The 17,790-nt window shown below is 34.6% G+C and overlaps 1 protein-coding gene across 5 annotated transcripts in view; it reads left to right on the top strand.

The window, feature by feature from the left end:
• Positions 1–17,790, top strand: part of GLCE (glucuronic acid epimerase) — a 126,884-nt gene that overhangs the window by 46,964 nt on the left and 62,130 nt on the right. For 3 of the 5 annotated variants that reach the window (XM_030814659.1, XM_030814656.1, XM_003267154.3), the window contains exon 2: positions 3,605–3,695. The gene's annotated coding sequence lies outside the window, so the exon portion shown is untranslated. Of the gene's footprint in view, positions 1–1,804; positions 1,837–3,604; positions 3,696–17,790 lie in introns of those variants that run through there. The other 2 variants (XM_030814657.1, XM_030814658.1) reach the window with 2 other exon arrangements.

Here is a 17,790-nt window from a genome sequence, read left to right on the forward strand (position 1 = left end):
GGTACTACAAGATACTTCAGGCTTATCATATATTTTCTCTGCCCTAGCCCTAGAATCAGCCATTTCTACTAGGAGCCCTGGTTTCTTGTATTGGAGAATTGTGTTTAGATCCATTGTCTCTCTGGGTATTGGATATACTTGTTGATACAGGGGTATCACCATTTCAAGGCCTTCTCAGAGGATAGAGCTAGGAAATAATACATTTGTATATTAATCACGTATTTATGTACAACTATAATTGTACCTATCTATTTGTATTATATATTATGCTGTATATATAATATATATTAAGTTCATACTGACGTCTGTGACTAATCCAGTACCACAGGGTTCATACTAGGCTTCCCCACTTTGCTTATCTGTAACTTTCCTTTCTAACAGCAACCTGGCCTTGATCATCCATCCATTTACTTGTTTGTTCCATCTCAGTAAAGCGAGTTCACAGTTGTCAACCAGTACCCCTGTGAGAAATAAATTTACCCTACCTGCTTTAGTTGGGTTATGCCATTCGTTTATAATACAGCCAGATTCACTTGTCGTGGACTGCATTCTATCTTAAAATTCCCCCAACATTTTAGTTGATTTGTAAAAATTTGCATACGTTAAAGTTCAGTCTTTGTGATGTGCAGTTCTGTGGGTTTTGACAAATGCACAACGTCATGTATACACCACCTCAGTGTCATACAGAATGACTCCATCACACTAAAAGATTTCTCCATGCATCCCCTTTGTAGTCAGCCACTACTCCATACCCCAACTCCTCTCCTGACAACCAAAATCTCCTGTGTTTTGCATTTTCCATTGTGTCATCTGAATGCAATCATATAATATATTGCTTTTGGATCTGACTTCTTTCATTTAGAAAAATACATTTAAGGTTTATTCATGTTGTTTCATGAATCAAATAGTTCATTCCTTTTCATTTCTGCATAGTATTTTATTGTATAGGAATACCACAGTTTGTTTATCCATTCACCTGGACATTTTGGTTGCTTCCAGGTTTTGGTGATTATGAATAAAGCTTCATTAAATATTGGTGTACAGGTTTTTGTCTGAATACAAGTTTTCAGTTCAGTTTAGTAAGTATCTAGGAGTTTGACTGCTGTGTCATATGATAAATGTATACTTAGCTCTATTAGAAACTGCCAAACTGTCTTTCAAGTGGTTGTACCATTTTTTTTATTTCCACCAGTAATGAATGAGATTTCTATTGCTCTGTATCTTTAGCAGCATTTGGAATTACCAGTTGTTTTTGTTTGTTTTTTAAGCTATTCTAATCATGTGCTTTTGCTCATATTTAAATTATATTGTTCTCTTACTGTTGAGTTTTGAGTGTTCTATATATTTGTTGGATGGAAGTCCTTTGCTCCATAAGCAATTTGCAGGTATTATCTCCCTGTCAGTAGCTTGTCCTTATGTTATGTTAAAGATACCTTTCCAGAGCATAAATTTTTAATTTTGGTGAAGTCCAATTTATAACTTTTAATTTTATGGATTATGTTTTTGGTGTCATATCTCAGAACTCTGCTTAACTTCAGGTAACAAAGATTTTATTCTTTGTCATTTTTTGGGTACAAGTTTTACAGTTTTCTGTTTTACATTTGAGTGAATTTTTGTGTAACATGAGGGTTTAGGTGAAATTTTATTTTTTTCTTTGCATATGGATGCACAATTGTTCCAACACCATTTGTTGAAAAGACAATCCTTTCCTCATTGTATGCCTTTGAACCTTTGACAAAAATCAGTTGACCCTGTTTGTGTGGATATATTTGTGAACACTGTGTTCTTTTCCATTGATTGACAGATCTCTCCCTTCAGCAATATCACATTGTCTTGGTAAGTAGCTTAAAGCCTTAAAATTAGGTAGTATAATTCCTTCAACTTTATTTATTTTAAAAATAGTTTTGTCTTCTCTAGTTCTTTTGCCTTTCCATAATAATCTTAGAATCAGCTTGTCTGTAACTACAAAAAATCCTGGAATTTTTATTGGAGTTGCATTAAATTTCTAGACCAGTTTGGGGAGAATTGACATCTTTATGATGTTGAGCTTTCTGATCCATGAACACAGGATATCTTTCGACTTACTCAGATTTTCCTGATGCCTGCATCAGCATTTTGTTGTTGTTAGCATATAGCTCTTGTATATGTTCTAATAGGTTTATGCTCAACTATTTGGTTTTTATGGAGCTATTTTGAATGGTATTATTTTTAAATTTGAGGGTTCTAAACTGTTCATTGTTAATGTACAGAAATGTGATTGATGTTGACCTTTTCTCCCCAATCTTTGTCTATGTTCATATTGGATCATTTTTATTCATCTGTGGTAAGTTCACTGACTTTTTCTTCTGTCATCTTCATTCTGCTATTGAGCTCATTTAGTGAGCTTTTTATTTTGGTTATTGGTATTTTTCCACTTCTAAAATTTCCATTTGGTTCTTCTTTTATCTTCTGTTTTTTTTTTTCTGAGTTTATCTCTTTGTTTCAAGAATGTTTGCACTTACTTGTTAAAGCATTCTGTAATAATGGCTCTAAATAGCTTTAACGTCTTAGATAATTTCAACATCTTTGTTTTCTTGATGTTGGTATTTTTCCTGTGCAAGTTGTGTTTTTTTGATTCCTTGTATACCTAGTAATTTTGGATTATATCCTGGACATTTGACTATTACGTTAGGAGATGTTGGGCCTTGTTTAAATACTGTGCAAAATGTTGATATATTTGTTTTAGTAGACAGTCAACCCAGTTAGAGTCACACTGCAAATTTCTGTGGGTTGTAGTTACAACATCAGTTTGATTTTCAAAGCTTTTGCCATATTACTTGGTTCTGTCCCACATGTGTACCACCCATTGCCAGTCTGGAACTTGAGGAGTGGTCTGTTCCATAGTTCTCAAAGTCTGTGTATGTTTGTTTGGCTCAGATGTATGCATGTGCCACTCGAGGGTGAGTCCAGGAGTTCATAAAACAACTTTGAGGTGTTGCTCACCCATGTTCCTTGTTTGTGATCTCCCAGTAATTTATAATTCTGCATGGCTCCCCTTTTCTGACCAGAAAGTGGGTCTTTATCCCTCTTTAATGTTCACTCCCTGCAGCTGTGCCCATATTCAGGGCCAAGTGGCAGGAGGACAGAGAGAGAAGCAAAAGGGATTCACCATATCCTCTTGGGACCACAGCTTCTGTGATCAGAGAGGTAGATTCCCTCTCTCAGAGTTTTAGTTCCTAATAACCTCCATTGCCACTGCTGCCACAGCTGTGATGGGTGGCTGGGCTTGAGAGAGTAAAGAGAAAAAAACGGGGATATTTGCACACTTTCTTGTGAGTCTTAGAAGACCGCTTTCCCTCTCTCAGAAGCTTTCCATTTGGGCTGCATATGTTCAGTCTGGATGAAAGCAGAGGGAGAAATAAATGGTAAACCTGTGATTGCTTCAGTGGTACATCAAATTCTGGTTGTCTTAATCTGCCTGCTACTGTTACTTTTCAAAGTTTCCTAGTAGTTGTTCCATGCATTCTGTCCAGGTCTTATAGCTACATTAATTTGTTGGCATGTGATTACCCCATCTTATTTGGAACTGGAAGCTGACTTAAGGTTTTCAATTTTGTTTCTCTAGGAATTTGACAAGAAACTGAAGTTTTGATTCAGATATATTTTGAATTGAAACCAGAGATGTACTAGAGTTTAGATTCTTTCATTTGATTAAGGTAAGATTGTTTGATAAAATTTAATCATACCTTTACATTTTCAGAGATGTGCTAGAACTTAGATTGTTTCATTTGATTAAGGTAAGATTGTTTAATAAAATTTAATTATACCCTTACTATGCATTTTTAGACTTATATTTTAATGTGTATTTTATTAACACGTTTAAATTTCCCAGTCCAATCTGAGATTCTGACCTCAGGAAACATTTTTATGGTTTCTTTACCACTTAAATAGCTAATGTTCCTTGTAACAACTACTAGATTCAAGGGAAACATGATTATACATTCGCTGGAAGTGTTATATACTGATATCACATCTGTTTGCCTAGGGCAGGAGTCAGCAAACTACAGCCTACAGGCCAGCCACCTATTTTGGTAAATATTCATTGGAACACAGCCACACCCACTTAATACATATTGTGTGTGGCCATCTTAGCACTACATTGGCACATTGGCAGAGTTTTTAGTTGGAACAGTGTCTGTATGGCCCACAAGCCTAAAATCTGGCCCTTTTAGGAAAGTTTGCTGACCCTTGGCCTAGAAAACTGAAGCAGGGTATCTTATTATGTTATGTAATTATAATACATGAAATGGTAGCTAACTGATTTTAGTTGTCAGTAAGGCTTGTTGTATGAAAACTTATTAGAGATTTAAATATGCATATAAGTATATGTGCAGATACAGGAACTCTAATTTCTTGAAGTGAAGGGTCTGTATTATTTCTTAGGAGGTGCTAGTTTTCTGAAGTAATTGATTTTTAAAATAAGGCTTAATGTTAGCAGTTAAATACTAAGTGCTTATTTTTTAAGTAGAAGCCTTCATTTTGCTTAGATTTTCAAAAATAAAAGTTTACATGATAAAGGTCAAGCTTGTTCTCATTCTAAAAACTATTCACACGAATGTATTTAATTATATTTGTCTCTCCTACTAAATTTAAACTGAACAAATAATATTTTGAGAGTGATGATTGTGTGTTTTTAATATCTGTTCTAGTAATGCAAGTGGTTTAGCATATATAAACTTAAATGAAAACATGCTAATATAAAACTACATTTAGTGGCTAAAGTTGGAGTTACGTTTCTCTCTGAGGTTTAAATGGAAACGCTTACACTTGTTTGTGATTCCTAAAATTATTAGTGTTTAAATAAACATTAGAAGGAGAAAATAAAATTAGAGCCTAGAAAGTCTATAAAATCTTTGCTACACTCCTCAGAAGTCTCTTGGCTGAAGAAAAAAAAAGTATATTTTAAAAACATGCCATATAAGTTAGAATTTCCAACCAATATCATAAAGGAATTTCTGTGTTCAGGGCACCAAAATTAGAAACAAATTATTTTTGCTATTTTCCATGTAATTTTAAGAAAATAAAGTAAGTTTTTAAAATCTTCATCTCATAAAGAATGATTATTTGATTTGAAAACAGCCTCTTTTATATCCTGTGTAACCTGAAATATATTTGGTTTCCTAATAGACTTGTGTGAGGTATCTTTGCTTGCATTTTTATAAAGTCAATTTAAAACTTTTTAAAATTTACTTTTTAAAGGAGGGAATCTGGAAACTTATCAGAAAGAAAATACTTTGCATCTTTTTGTGCCATCATGCATTTTATATTTATATCAGTATGGATTTAGAATTTGAGTGCTTATACATTTGAATTATGAAAGGTGATAAAATTAAGCTGCAGAAGGGATGGAAATCTTGATAGCTTTAATATGTTAATGAGGCCACCTTAGCATTGTGTGTGTTTAGCTGTGGAGAGTATCTGATTTGTAAACTAAGACTTATGAATAAAATAATCAATTTCTTATGAATAAGTAAAATTTCCTTTTAAATGATGGATGATATAAGAAGGTAATGCTAACATTTTTTGCATCTATTAAAATCATATCTTAAGGCATCTTTTTTAAATTTCCCTGAGTGATGTTCTAGTTGTGGTACTTAAAACAAGGGGAAATAAACTCATAGGAAAGTTTATACTTTGATTTTCTCTTTCATATAATCTTAGATTATTTAGATTTTTCTAACAGCGTAAAATATTTCATTATGAAAATCAAATACTGAGTCATTGCCAATTTGACAGTATCATTAGAATTAAATATGTGTACTTTAAAGACAGGCATATAATTTTTTCTTTTAATTGAATATACTGCTTATCTTTTAAAGTATATGTGGCTAGATAAGAAAGGACCTGAATGGACTTGATTTGGAATTTTCTCTGTTCATGTCTTTGAAGGTATTCAGACTAAAAGAGAATGTCAGCTTTTTAACTTTGTAAAACATGGTCCATATTACCGCATAGCTGTTAGTTACAGTAGATATTTGCAATGTTGAATTTTTGAGATGAGTATTTTTCCTGCTAACGATGTAGACATGTGTATTATTTTCATGTAACTGTCAGGGCAGTCAAGAAACTAGTTTGGAAGTAAACCTCCAAGATTTATCCTCATAGGAGACAGTGTTAAAAATCTTACTTTAGTTGACCACTATGGGGTTTTCTTTAAAATGTTAAATAATGTTTTTGAATAATTTGGTTTTTGTAACCATTTTATCTTCTACCAAATAAATTTTAAAAAATCAATTTTATACACATAATTTGCTATCAAGAAAGGTATACTGCATTTGAAGGAGAGGAATAAAGTCTCTTTTTCTCTCTTTTAAAGCTCTTAAAAAATTTTATTTTGAAATAATTTTAGATGTACAAATAAGTTACAGTGATAATACAGTACAGAGAGTTTTTTTAATATTCATTACCCAGCTTACCCTCATGTTAACATCTTACATAACCATGGTATAATGATCAAAACTAAATAATCAATAATGACTTACTAAAACTACAGACCTTATTAGAATTTCACCAGTTTTTCCACTAATGTTCTTTTTCCAGGATCCCATATTACATTTAGTTGTGTTATTTCCTTAGTCTCCTCCGATCTGACAGTTCCTTAGTCTTTCCATGTCTCTCATGATTTTCACACTTTGAAAGACTCCTGGTCAGGTATTTTGTAGAATGTCATTCAATTAGAGTTGAGTTTCTCTGATGTTTCCTCATAACTAGATTGAAGGTACAGATTTTGAGACAGAATACCACAGAGGTGATGTGCCTTTCTCAGCACACAATATCAGAGGCTACGTGGTGTCAGAATGTCCTATTACTGGTGATGTTAACCTTGATCACTTGATTATGGTGGTGTCTGCCAGATTTCTCTATTAAAAAGTTAATACTTTTCCCTTAATTAATAAATATTTGGGGGAAAATGCTTTGAGGCTTCACAAATATCTTGTTTTTCCTTAAATTTTTGGCCACTAATTTTAGCATTTATAGGTGGATCTTGCCTGCAGCATCTGTGGTGTTTTAGTGGTGCTTTTCTATTCTCTGTATTTCCTCTACATTTATCAGTTATAATTCTTCTGTAATACAGAGTAGTCCCTCCTCACATTTATTTGCTTAATCATTTACTTGTATCAGTGTGAACTCATAGATACTTATTTTATTCTCTGGATTAGAATCAAAATTCTGTTGTTATTTATTTTGTTGCTTAAATTGTTCCAGCTTCGGCCACTGGGAGCACTTTTCAATATGTCATTGTCTTTTTCTTTTCTTCTTTTTTTTTTTTTTTAAAGCAAGTCCTTATTTTCTGACTTTATGAGATGCTTCAGGCTCATCTTGTATTTTCCCTGCTTTAGCCCTGAAATCACTTACCTCTCCAAGGAACCCAAGTCCAGCTTATTGGAGAATAGTATTTAGAAACCAACATCTGGGTGCTAGGTATGTTCGTTGCTCTGAGGAGTTACTGCTTTTAGGCCTTTCAGGGGTCAGAGTTAGGAAATGTATACTGACATGGTTAGGCTTTGTGTCCCCACCCAAATCTCATCTTGAATTGTAATTCCCATAAGCCCTACATGTTGAAGGAGAGACCTGGTGGGAGATGACTGGATCATGGGGCAGTGTCCCCATGCATTTCTTATAATAGTGAGTGAGTTCTCATGAGATGTGATGGTTTTATAAGTGTCTGACAGTTCCTCCCTTACACACTTGCTCTCTTGCCTGCTGCCGTGTAAGACATTCCCCTCTGCCATGATTGTAAGTTTCCTGAGGCCTCCCCAGCCATGTGGAACTGTGAGTCAATTAAACCTCTTTCCTTTATAAATTACCCGGTCTTGGGCAGTTCTTTATAATAGTGTGAAAATGGACGAATACATATACCAACTCACATACATACATACATCTATATTTATTTGTATTTACTTTCTGTATACACACTTAAAGTATTAATTCATACTGATACCTTCAACTCCAGTTTTGCACCACAGGGATTATTCTAGCATTTCCCCTTTGCTTATTTGTAATTTCTTTCTCCCACAGTGAGAAACCTGACTCTCATTCTCTACACTATATTTATGTATTTATTATACACATATAGTAGTTTCCAAATTGCTAACCCATACTCCTGTGAGAAACAAATTTACCAAGTAGAATACAGTGTTTGTGTACAGTTATTTTTATCTTTATTCTCACATTATCCAGCCAGAATGCTTTTTTTTCCAAAGTTAGTTGTCAGGTCTTTTCTTCTGTATATCCCCATCAGTGTACTGTGCCATTTCATTTGTACCACAGTTAGATTCATTTTGTCACAGTTCGCATTCCATCTTGGATTTCCCTGATATCCTGGTTGTTTGCATTTAATTTGTATACAGTAAAATTCATTCTTTGTGTTGTACAGTTTTGTGGATTTTGAAAACTGTGTAGAGTCACGTATCTACCAACAGCAGTTCTGTGACCAATACCCTCCCCCCCCTCAATTTTTCTGTGCTGCCACTTTGTAGTCAGCCTCTCTCCCCAGCCCCAAATCCTGGCAACCCCTAATGTGTGTTCTATCCGTTTAGTTATTAGCCTTTTCCAGAATATCATATACATGGAATCATATAATATGTAACCTCTTAGATCTGGCTTCTTTCATTTAGCAAAATACATTTTAAGTTTCATCCATTTGTTGCATAAATCCTTAGTTTGTACCTTTTTGTTGCTGAGTAGTATTCTATTATATATACACAATTTGCTTATTCATTTATCTGTTGAGGGACATCTGGGTTGTTTGCAGTTTCAGTCAATCATGAATAAAGCTACTACATTTACATAAAGGGTGTGTGTGTGTGTGTCTGTGTGTGTGTCTGTGTGGGTGTATGTATACATAAGTTTTCATGAACTTGAGTGAATACCTAGGAGCAGGACTATGGACCTTATTTTAAGTGTATAGTTAACTTTATGAGAAACTGTTAAACTATTTCCAAGTGAATGTACAATTTTGCATTCCTGCCACCAATATATAAGAATTTTTGCTGCTCTGCATCCTTTTCAGCACTTGATGTTGTGCAGTATATTTTTGCCTTTTATCTGTTCTAATGTATGAGTAGCGGCATCTTGTGTTTTTCCAATGACTTATAATATTGAGCACCTTTTCATATGTCATCCTTATATGTTTGTGAAAAGGTAGCTGGTCTCTTTTATTTCTCTGTATTTTCTTCTTTTATGATCAGCCAGGTGGATAGTCTTTCCAATATCTTTTTTACCAAATTAGCTGCCATTATCTCTGACTATTTGGCTGTGCTTTATAATAAAATACACATTTTCATATATGAGTTTTGGTTATCTGTACCTATTCCAAGGGAATGTATGTATAGTTTTATATAGCTGAGTATTTGAATGATAATTTTATTGTTGTCTAAAGCTAGATTGCATTATAGGAATCTATCCAAAGATTACATCTGTGACTGAAAAAACATGTAAGACAAGACAAAGTGTAATAAATGCTGCTAGTGCTGAAGATTGGCATGGGATTGACAAATGTTACTTTAGAAAAATAAATTTTAGGGTCTTTGGTGAGATCTTTTCACCTTGGGTATCAAATGAACAAAGAAACCTGATACTCTCTTGGGATATCTGTCAATATGGACAAACTTTGGTATGTTCTTACAACTAATCAGTTAATATTAGGTGAAAGAGATTAGAAATGAATGTTTTTAAATTTGGGCTACTTTATATAAACATTTAAACTAGCAACTAAAAATACTTAGGACTTATATTTAGTTTCTGTCAGAATGGAATGAAGACACAGCAAGTTTCAGTGGTAGTTTTCTACCCTATTTAAGCCTGATATTTACTATTTCTTTTTGTAAAGACCTATGTTTAACCCATTAGAATATGTGCGGGGATGCTGTGTTATTTAATTAGGCCTTTCTATTTGTTTGCTGTATAACAAATAGAAAGTTATACAGCAAACTGTATAACTGCTGTATACTTCTTGCCCTTTTAATAACTTACTATATTACATAAAATAATATGCTTAGATTTGGAAAATACTATATGCCTAGATTTGGAAAATACTATATGCCTTAAAGGATAGCATTCCTGTCACATTATGTGGGTAATTATGATTGATTCTGTTGGTAATTCTAATTAGCTAAGTGAGTTCCCTATTTCAGTAGGAGATCATTTCCTATTTCAGTAGGAGAAAGCCAAACGAAACAATGTTTTGTTTACATATTCAGATTCTGAAAATAACTTTAGTATTAGAAGTCATTACATAGGGGAAGATGGCTTTTTCTGCTTTAGAATAAGCATACCTCTTTAAATGTCCTATTTAATAGTGTGATCACATGACTGATATTTCTAATGGCTAAACCCAGTGTTGTTAGTATGATGATGATGACAGTCTTTGATTTAAACCAAAGCCATTATAGAAAGGTCTACTCTTTCCAGTATAAAACTTATATATATATAACTTACATTGGATGTAACTTGTGTATGTATAACTTACATTAATGACTGCTGTAGTCATTGTATATATCTTACATTGTTGTCCCTTCTCAGGCCATGTTTGTAAATGAGATGTATTTTTTGTTTGTTTTTTATTGATCCTTATTCCTAGAAATGTAAATGAGATGTAAATAAGACAAACTGTTTTCCAAGCCTTGTAAAAGTGAAAAATTACTATATATACATCTATTATAAATATATATTTTATTTCCTTTTTCCTTTCTCCTGAAAAGCAGGAAAAAAAAAAAACAAAGAATGTGGTTTTTTATTTGTTCTGTAAGGCCTTAATAGCAGCCTACTTCTTTGTTTATAGGAGACTAGGAAGGTGAACTTTGTGACTTCAATTGAGTATGCTTTAGAACCTGAAACATAATAAAGTGGCACCTGCTAGCAGTTTTGCATGTATGACAGTGACATTATCAATTTCACTTTCATTATTGAAATCAGCACTTCTGAAATTGGGGTATTGAAGAAGGATGGAATTTAACTTCTTTTGAACAGCTGTTCTTTGGTTGACTCTGACTCAGGCACTTTGTTTCCTTATTATTTTATTGAATTCTTAAATTTAATCCTCACAATTTATTTAATCTTCACAATTAGCCTACAAAGGAGGTGTGATTACACACATTTTACAAACAAAATTTGCTCAAAGGAACACAGCAGGCCAGGCGCGGTGGCTCACGCCTGTAATCCCAGCACTTTGGGAAGCCAAGGGGGGGCAGATCACAAGGTCAGGAGTGCAAGACCAACCTGACCAACATGGTGAAACCCTGTGGTGGTGCGCACCTGTAATCGCAGCTACTCGGGAGGCCAAGGCAGGAGAATCACTTGAACTCAGGAGGCGGAGGTTGCAGTGAGCTGAGATTGTGCCATTGCACTCCATCCTGGATGACAGAGCGAGACTGTCTCAAAAAAAAAAAAAAAAGGAAATTCACACTTTTATCAACTATACTATATTGCTTCTTCTAAAACTAGAAAAGTAGTCCGGGCACGGTGGCTCATTCCTGTAATCCCAGCATTTTGGGAAGCCAAGGCGGGTAGATTCCTTGAGCTCAGGAGTTCAAGACCAGCCTGGGCAACATGACGAAACCCCATCTCTGCCAAAAAAATTGCCTGGGTATAGTGGTGCATGCCTGTAGTCTCAGCTACTTGGGAGGCTGAGGCTGGAGGATCGCTTGAGCCTGGGAGGCAGAGGTTTCAGGGAGCCAAGATCAAGCCACTGCACTTCAACTAGGCTGCTGGAGTGAGACTCTCAAAAAAGAAAACAAACAGAAAAAGAAAAATGATGAGAATTGTTAGAAAATCTCTCTAAACTTAAGCCTGTGGGAGGGAAACTAATAATTAGACAAGACTGAAATTTCAACCTTATGTAGTATTTTTCTCAACCTCACGGGGCTTCACTTTTGGAAAACCTGTTTTATGTGTGTTATACAAGATAACTGTCAGTATAATACCTATTAATGCTAATCATATGGCTAAATATCCATTTGATATCTTGGAAAAGATTAATAACATTACTGATAATTGTTTTCTTAGAAACAAATTATCTGTGAATCAGAAATAACACACATATCTGCATTGCTGTTAGCAGTAAAAATACTCATCTCAAAAATTTAACACTGCAAATGTAACTTTCTGATAGTCCAGTTAAACTCTTAAAATGATACTTAATATAATATTTGCAAAACAAACTTATATAGCCGCAAATAATACTTTTAAACTGTTTTGTCAATAAACTCATTTTATCGTAGATCAGTAAATTCTATTTGCATAGTGATTAAACTGTCTTTATCTTAATGGTATTAATAGTAATGTAGTAATGTTATACTGTGAACATTAATAACTTCATATAGAATTGTCAGTTGTAAGAGTTTTTCTTAACATTTTTGTTATATTAGCAGTCTTATTATACACTTAATATAAATTTATCTATAGTCCAGTCATTATTTAGTATTTATTTCCAGCATATTAATATTCTCAAATCAATAAAATACAGAACATGTTTCAAGGATAATGAAATTGTATAGACAGTTGTTTCAGTATATATAAGCAGTCAAACTGTAGATTTTCTGTTGAAAAAGTGATAAATGTTAGTTGACATTTGGTAAGGAAAAAGTCCAGTAATTCAATATTTTTTTTACAACATCCCAGGGTAAAAAGTATGTTTTAATACTAAGTAGTATATATAAAAGTAGTATCTGAGTCTGTGTATTTATTTCAGTGTTATAGGTAGAACAACAAAGTTAGAAAGCTGCAATGGAAAGCAAAGCCTTCGTAAGTAATCACAAGACTTGGGTCTAGTGTTGGTGCAGCCAGAACTAGTTGTATGACTTTGGACAAGTCATTAAACTCTAGATCTTATTTTTTTGTTGTTGTTGTTTACAAATAAGCTAGTTGGATTACGGTTTTTAAGATTATTGCCAGTTCTGTGATTCTTTTTTGTTTTCAGTTGTTTAAATTGTGTTAAAATACACATAATGTAAAATTTACCATCTGAACTATTTTTAAGTATGTAGTTCAGTGGTATTAAATACATTCATAATGTTGTGCATCCATTTCCATTACTCTTTCAGTCTTGTAAATGTGAAACTCTGTACTGATTAATCAGTAACTCCCCAGTTTCCCCTTCCCCCACTCCCTGGCAACCACCAATCTACTGTGTGTCTTTATGATTTTGAATAAGTACCTCATACAAATGGAATTATAGTATTAGTGTTTTTGGTGACTAGTTTATTTCACTTAGTATAATGTCCTCAAGGTTCATCTATGTTGTAACGTATATCATAATTTCCTTTCTTTTTAAGCCTGAAAAATACTTTGTTGTATGTATATACCACATTTTACTTATTCATTCCATTGATACACTCTTGGGTTGCTTGCACATTTTGGCTATTGTTAATAATGCTGCTGTGAACACAGGTTTACCAATATTTCTTCAAGAGCCTGTTTTAAGTTCTTTAGGGATATACTGAGAAATGGAATTGTTGGATCATATGGTAAACTCTATTATTAATTTTTTGAGAAATTGTCATACTGTTTTCCAGAGTGGCTGTACCCTTTTGTTTTTCTTATTTTTTAAATTTATTTTTCTTTCTTTTATACAAACCTGCACATGTAAGTGGCTGTACCATTTTACATTCTCATCAACACTGCACAAGAGTTCCATTTTCTTTACATATCCTTGTCAGCACTTGTTATTTTCTGTTTTTTGATAGTAGCCATTATAATGGGTATGAGGCAGTATCTCATTGTAGTTTTGATTTGTGTTCATTAATGATTAATGATGTTGAGCATCTTTTCATGTGTTTCTTGGCCAATTATGTGTATATTCTTTGGTGAAATGTCTATTCAAGTTCTTTGCCCATTTTTGAATTGGGTTGTTTGCTTTTTGTTGTTGAGTTTTAAAAGTTATCTATATATTCTGGATATTAATCCCTTATGAGATATATAATTTGCAAATATTACCTCCTATTCTGTGAGTTGCCTTTTTAGTCTGCTGATACTGTCTTTTGATGCACAACATTTTAAATTTTTCATGAAGTCCAAATTGTCTATTTTCTCTTGTTGCTTGTGTCTTTGAGTAATATCCAGGAAATCATTACGAAATCCAATATTGTGAAGCTTTTGCCCGTTTTCTTCTAAGAATTTTATAGTTTTAGAATTTATGTTTAAGTCTTTCATCTATTTTTGCATATGGTAAGGATCCAACTTCACTCTTTTGCATATGGAGATCCAGTTTTCCCAACACCATTTGTTGAAAAGACTGTGCTTTTATTCCCCTTTGGGTGGTCTTGCCACCCTTGTCAAAAATTATTTGATTGTATATTTGAGGGTTTATTTCTGGGCCCTCTAGTGTATTCCATTGGTCTATATGTCTATGCCAGTACCATACTGTTTTGATCATTCTAACTTTGAAGTCAGAAAGTGTGAGTCTTCCAACTTGGTTCTTTTTTAAGATTGTTTTGGCTATTTGAGGTCCCTTGAGATTCCATGTGGATTTTTGGATAGGTTTTTCTATTTCCGTGAAAAACATGTCATCAGGATTTTGATAGTGATTGCATTGAATCTGTAGATTGCTTTGTGTAGTGTTGACATTTTAACAATATTATGTCTTCCAATCCATGAACATGGGATATGTTTCTATTTATGTCTTCTTTAATTTTGTTCAGCAGTGTTTTGTAATTTTCATTTTACATGTCTTTCACCTCCTTGGTTAATTTCTAAGTATATTATTCTTTTTGATGCTATAATAAATGGAATTACTTTTGTCATTTTCTTTTCAGATTGTTCATTGTTAGTATATAGAAATTAATTAATTTAAAAAAAATTAGGCTGGGCACGGTGGCTCATGCCTATAATCCCAGCACTTTGGGAGGCTGAGGTGGGTGGATCACCTGAGGTCAGGAGTTCAAGACCAGCCTGGCCATCATGGCAAAACCCCATCTCTACTAAAAATACAAACATTAGCTGGACGTGGTGGTGGGCACCTGTAATCCCAGCTACTCAGGAGGCTGAGGCAGGAGAATCGCTTGAACCTGGGAGACTGAGGCAGGAGAATCACTTGAACCTGGGAGGCAGATGTTGCAGTGAGCCGAGATCACGCCATTGCATTCCAGCCTGGGTGACAAGAGTGAAACTCCATCAAAAAAAAAAAAAAAAATTGAAAGGCTTTGTTGAGATATATTTCATATACCATAAAATGTACTGATTTAAAATGTACAGTTCAGTGGTTTCTAGAATATATAGAATTATGCAGTCATACCACAGTCTAACTTCAGAACATTTTCAACTGTTCAGAAAGAAACCTTGTACACATTAGCACTCATTCCTGCTTGTGTGCATCTCACCGCATGCTTCACTATAGCACCAGGCCACTACAAATCTACTTTCTGTCTCCATGGATTTTCCTGTTCTATACATTTCACATAAATGCAGTCAGACAATATGCAGTCTCTTATGACTGGATTCTTTCACTTAACATAATATTTACAAGGTTCACTCATACTACAGCATTTTTATTTATTTTTATTTTTATAGATTCAGGGGGTACATATGCACTTAATTCTGTTACGTGGCTATCTTGTGCAGTGGTGAAGTCTGGGTTTCTACTGAACCTGTCACCCAAATAGTGAATGGTGTTACCTTGTAGATAATTTTTCAGCTCTCACTTCCTTACTGCTCTGTCCTGTTTTGGAGTCCCCAGTGTCTATTAGACCCTTCTGCATGTTCATGTATAGCCATTGTTTAGCTCCCACTTATACATGAGAACATATAGCAATTGATTTTCTTTTTCTGAGTTAATTTTCTTAGGATAATGGCCTCCAGCTCTATCCATGTTATATTGCAGCATTTTTAAACAGCCAAATAGTCTTTTAAAATTCATTTTTAAGGCTGAATAGTATCCCATCGTATGGCTATACCACATTTTATTTATTCATTCATCAGTGACAGGCATTATGTTGCTTCTAGTTTTTGACTATTTTGAATAATGCTGCTATGAACCATGTATGTACAAGTTTTGGTATGAAGACGCATTTTCATTTGTTCTGGGTATATATCTAGGAGTGGAATTGCTGGATTATATGGTAGCTATGTGTTCAACTTTTAGAGGAACTACCAGATGTGTTCTAAAGTGGCTGCACTGTTTTACATTCCAACCAGCAAAAAATGAGGATTCTGATTTATTTAAATTCTCATCATCATTTTTTAAAAAAACTTAGGTTTTAACTTTTATTTTAGGTTCAGGGAGTACCTGGGCAGATTTGTTACATGGGTAAATTGCATGTCACTGAGGCTTGTTGTACGAATGATCCCATCACTCGGGTGGTGAGCACAGTTCTCAGTAGGTACGTTCCAAGCCATTTTCCCCTCCACGCTCCCTCCTTAAGCAGTCCCCAGTGTCTGTTTTTCCTATCTTTGTGTCCATGTGTAGTCAGTGTCTGGCTCCCACTTATAAGTGAGAACATGTGGTATTTGGTTTTCTGTTCCTGCATTAGTTCACTTAAGATAATGAATTCCAGCTGCATCTATGTTGCTGTAAAGGACATGATTTCATTCTTTTTTATGGCTGTATGGTATTGCATGGTGTATATATACCACATCTTCTTTATCCAGTCCACCGTTGTTGGGCATTGTGGTTGATTCCTGTCTTTGCTATTATAAGTACCACTGCCATGAACATACAAGTGCATGAGTCTTTTTGGTAGAACAATTTATTTTCCTTTGGGTATATACCTTACTGTGGGATTGCTGGATTGAATGGTTGTTCTATTTTAAGTTATTTGAGAAATCTCCACACTGCTTTCCACAGTGGCTGAACTAATATACATTCCCACTGGCAGCATTTAAATGTTTCCTTTTCTCCACAACCTCACCAGCATCTGTTGTTTGTTGACTTTTTAGTAATAGCCATTCTAACTGCTATGAGATGGTATCTCATTGCAATTTGTATTTGTATTTCTCTAATGATTAGTGAGGATGGTCATTTTTTCATATATTTGTTGGCTGCATGTATGGTTTCTTTTGAGAAGTTTTTGTTCATGTCTTTTGCCCATTTTTTAAATGGGTGATATGGTTTGGCTGTGTTTCCCCCCAAAATCTCATCTTGAATTATATTCTGAATTATAATCCCCACATATTAGGGCTCAGAAGACAGGAAGATATGGGAAAGTTAGAACTTCCTAGAGACTTGTTGAATGGTTTTGACCAAAATGCTGATAGTGATATGGCTGGGTGGTCTCAGATGGAGATGAGGAACTTGTTAGAAATTGGAGTAAAGGTCACTCTTGCTATACAAAGAGACTGGTGGCGTTTTGCCCCTGTCCTAGAGATATGTGGAACTTTGAACTTGAGGGAGATGATTTAGGGTATCTGGTGAAAGAAATTTCTAAGTGGCAAAGCATTCAAGAGAAAGCAGAGCATAAAAGTTTGGAAAATTTGCAACCTGAAGATGTAATAGAAAAGAAAACCCCATTTTCTGGGGAGAAATTGTAGCTGGCTGCAGAAATTTGCATAAGTAACCAGGAGCCAAATGTTAACCACCAAGATAGTGGGGAAAATGTCTCCAGGGCATGTCAGAAGCCTTCATGGCAGCCCCTCCCAGCACAGGCCCAGAGGCCTTGGAGGGAAAAATGGTTTCATGGGCTGGGCCCAGGGCTCTTCTGCTCTATACAGCCTCGGGACGTGGTGTCCTGCATCCCAGCTGCTTCAGCTCCACCTGTGGCTAAAGGGGGCCAACATATAGCCTCAGGCCGTAGCTTTAGAGGGTACAAGCCCCAAGCC

This window comes from Nomascus leucogenys, chromosome 6 (assembly GCF_006542625.1).
Source record: "Nomascus leucogenys isolate Asia chromosome 6, Asia_NLE_v1, whole genome shotgun sequence".
Lineage (NCBI taxonomy): Eukaryota > Metazoa > Chordata > Mammalia > Primates > Hylobatidae > Nomascus > Nomascus leucogenys.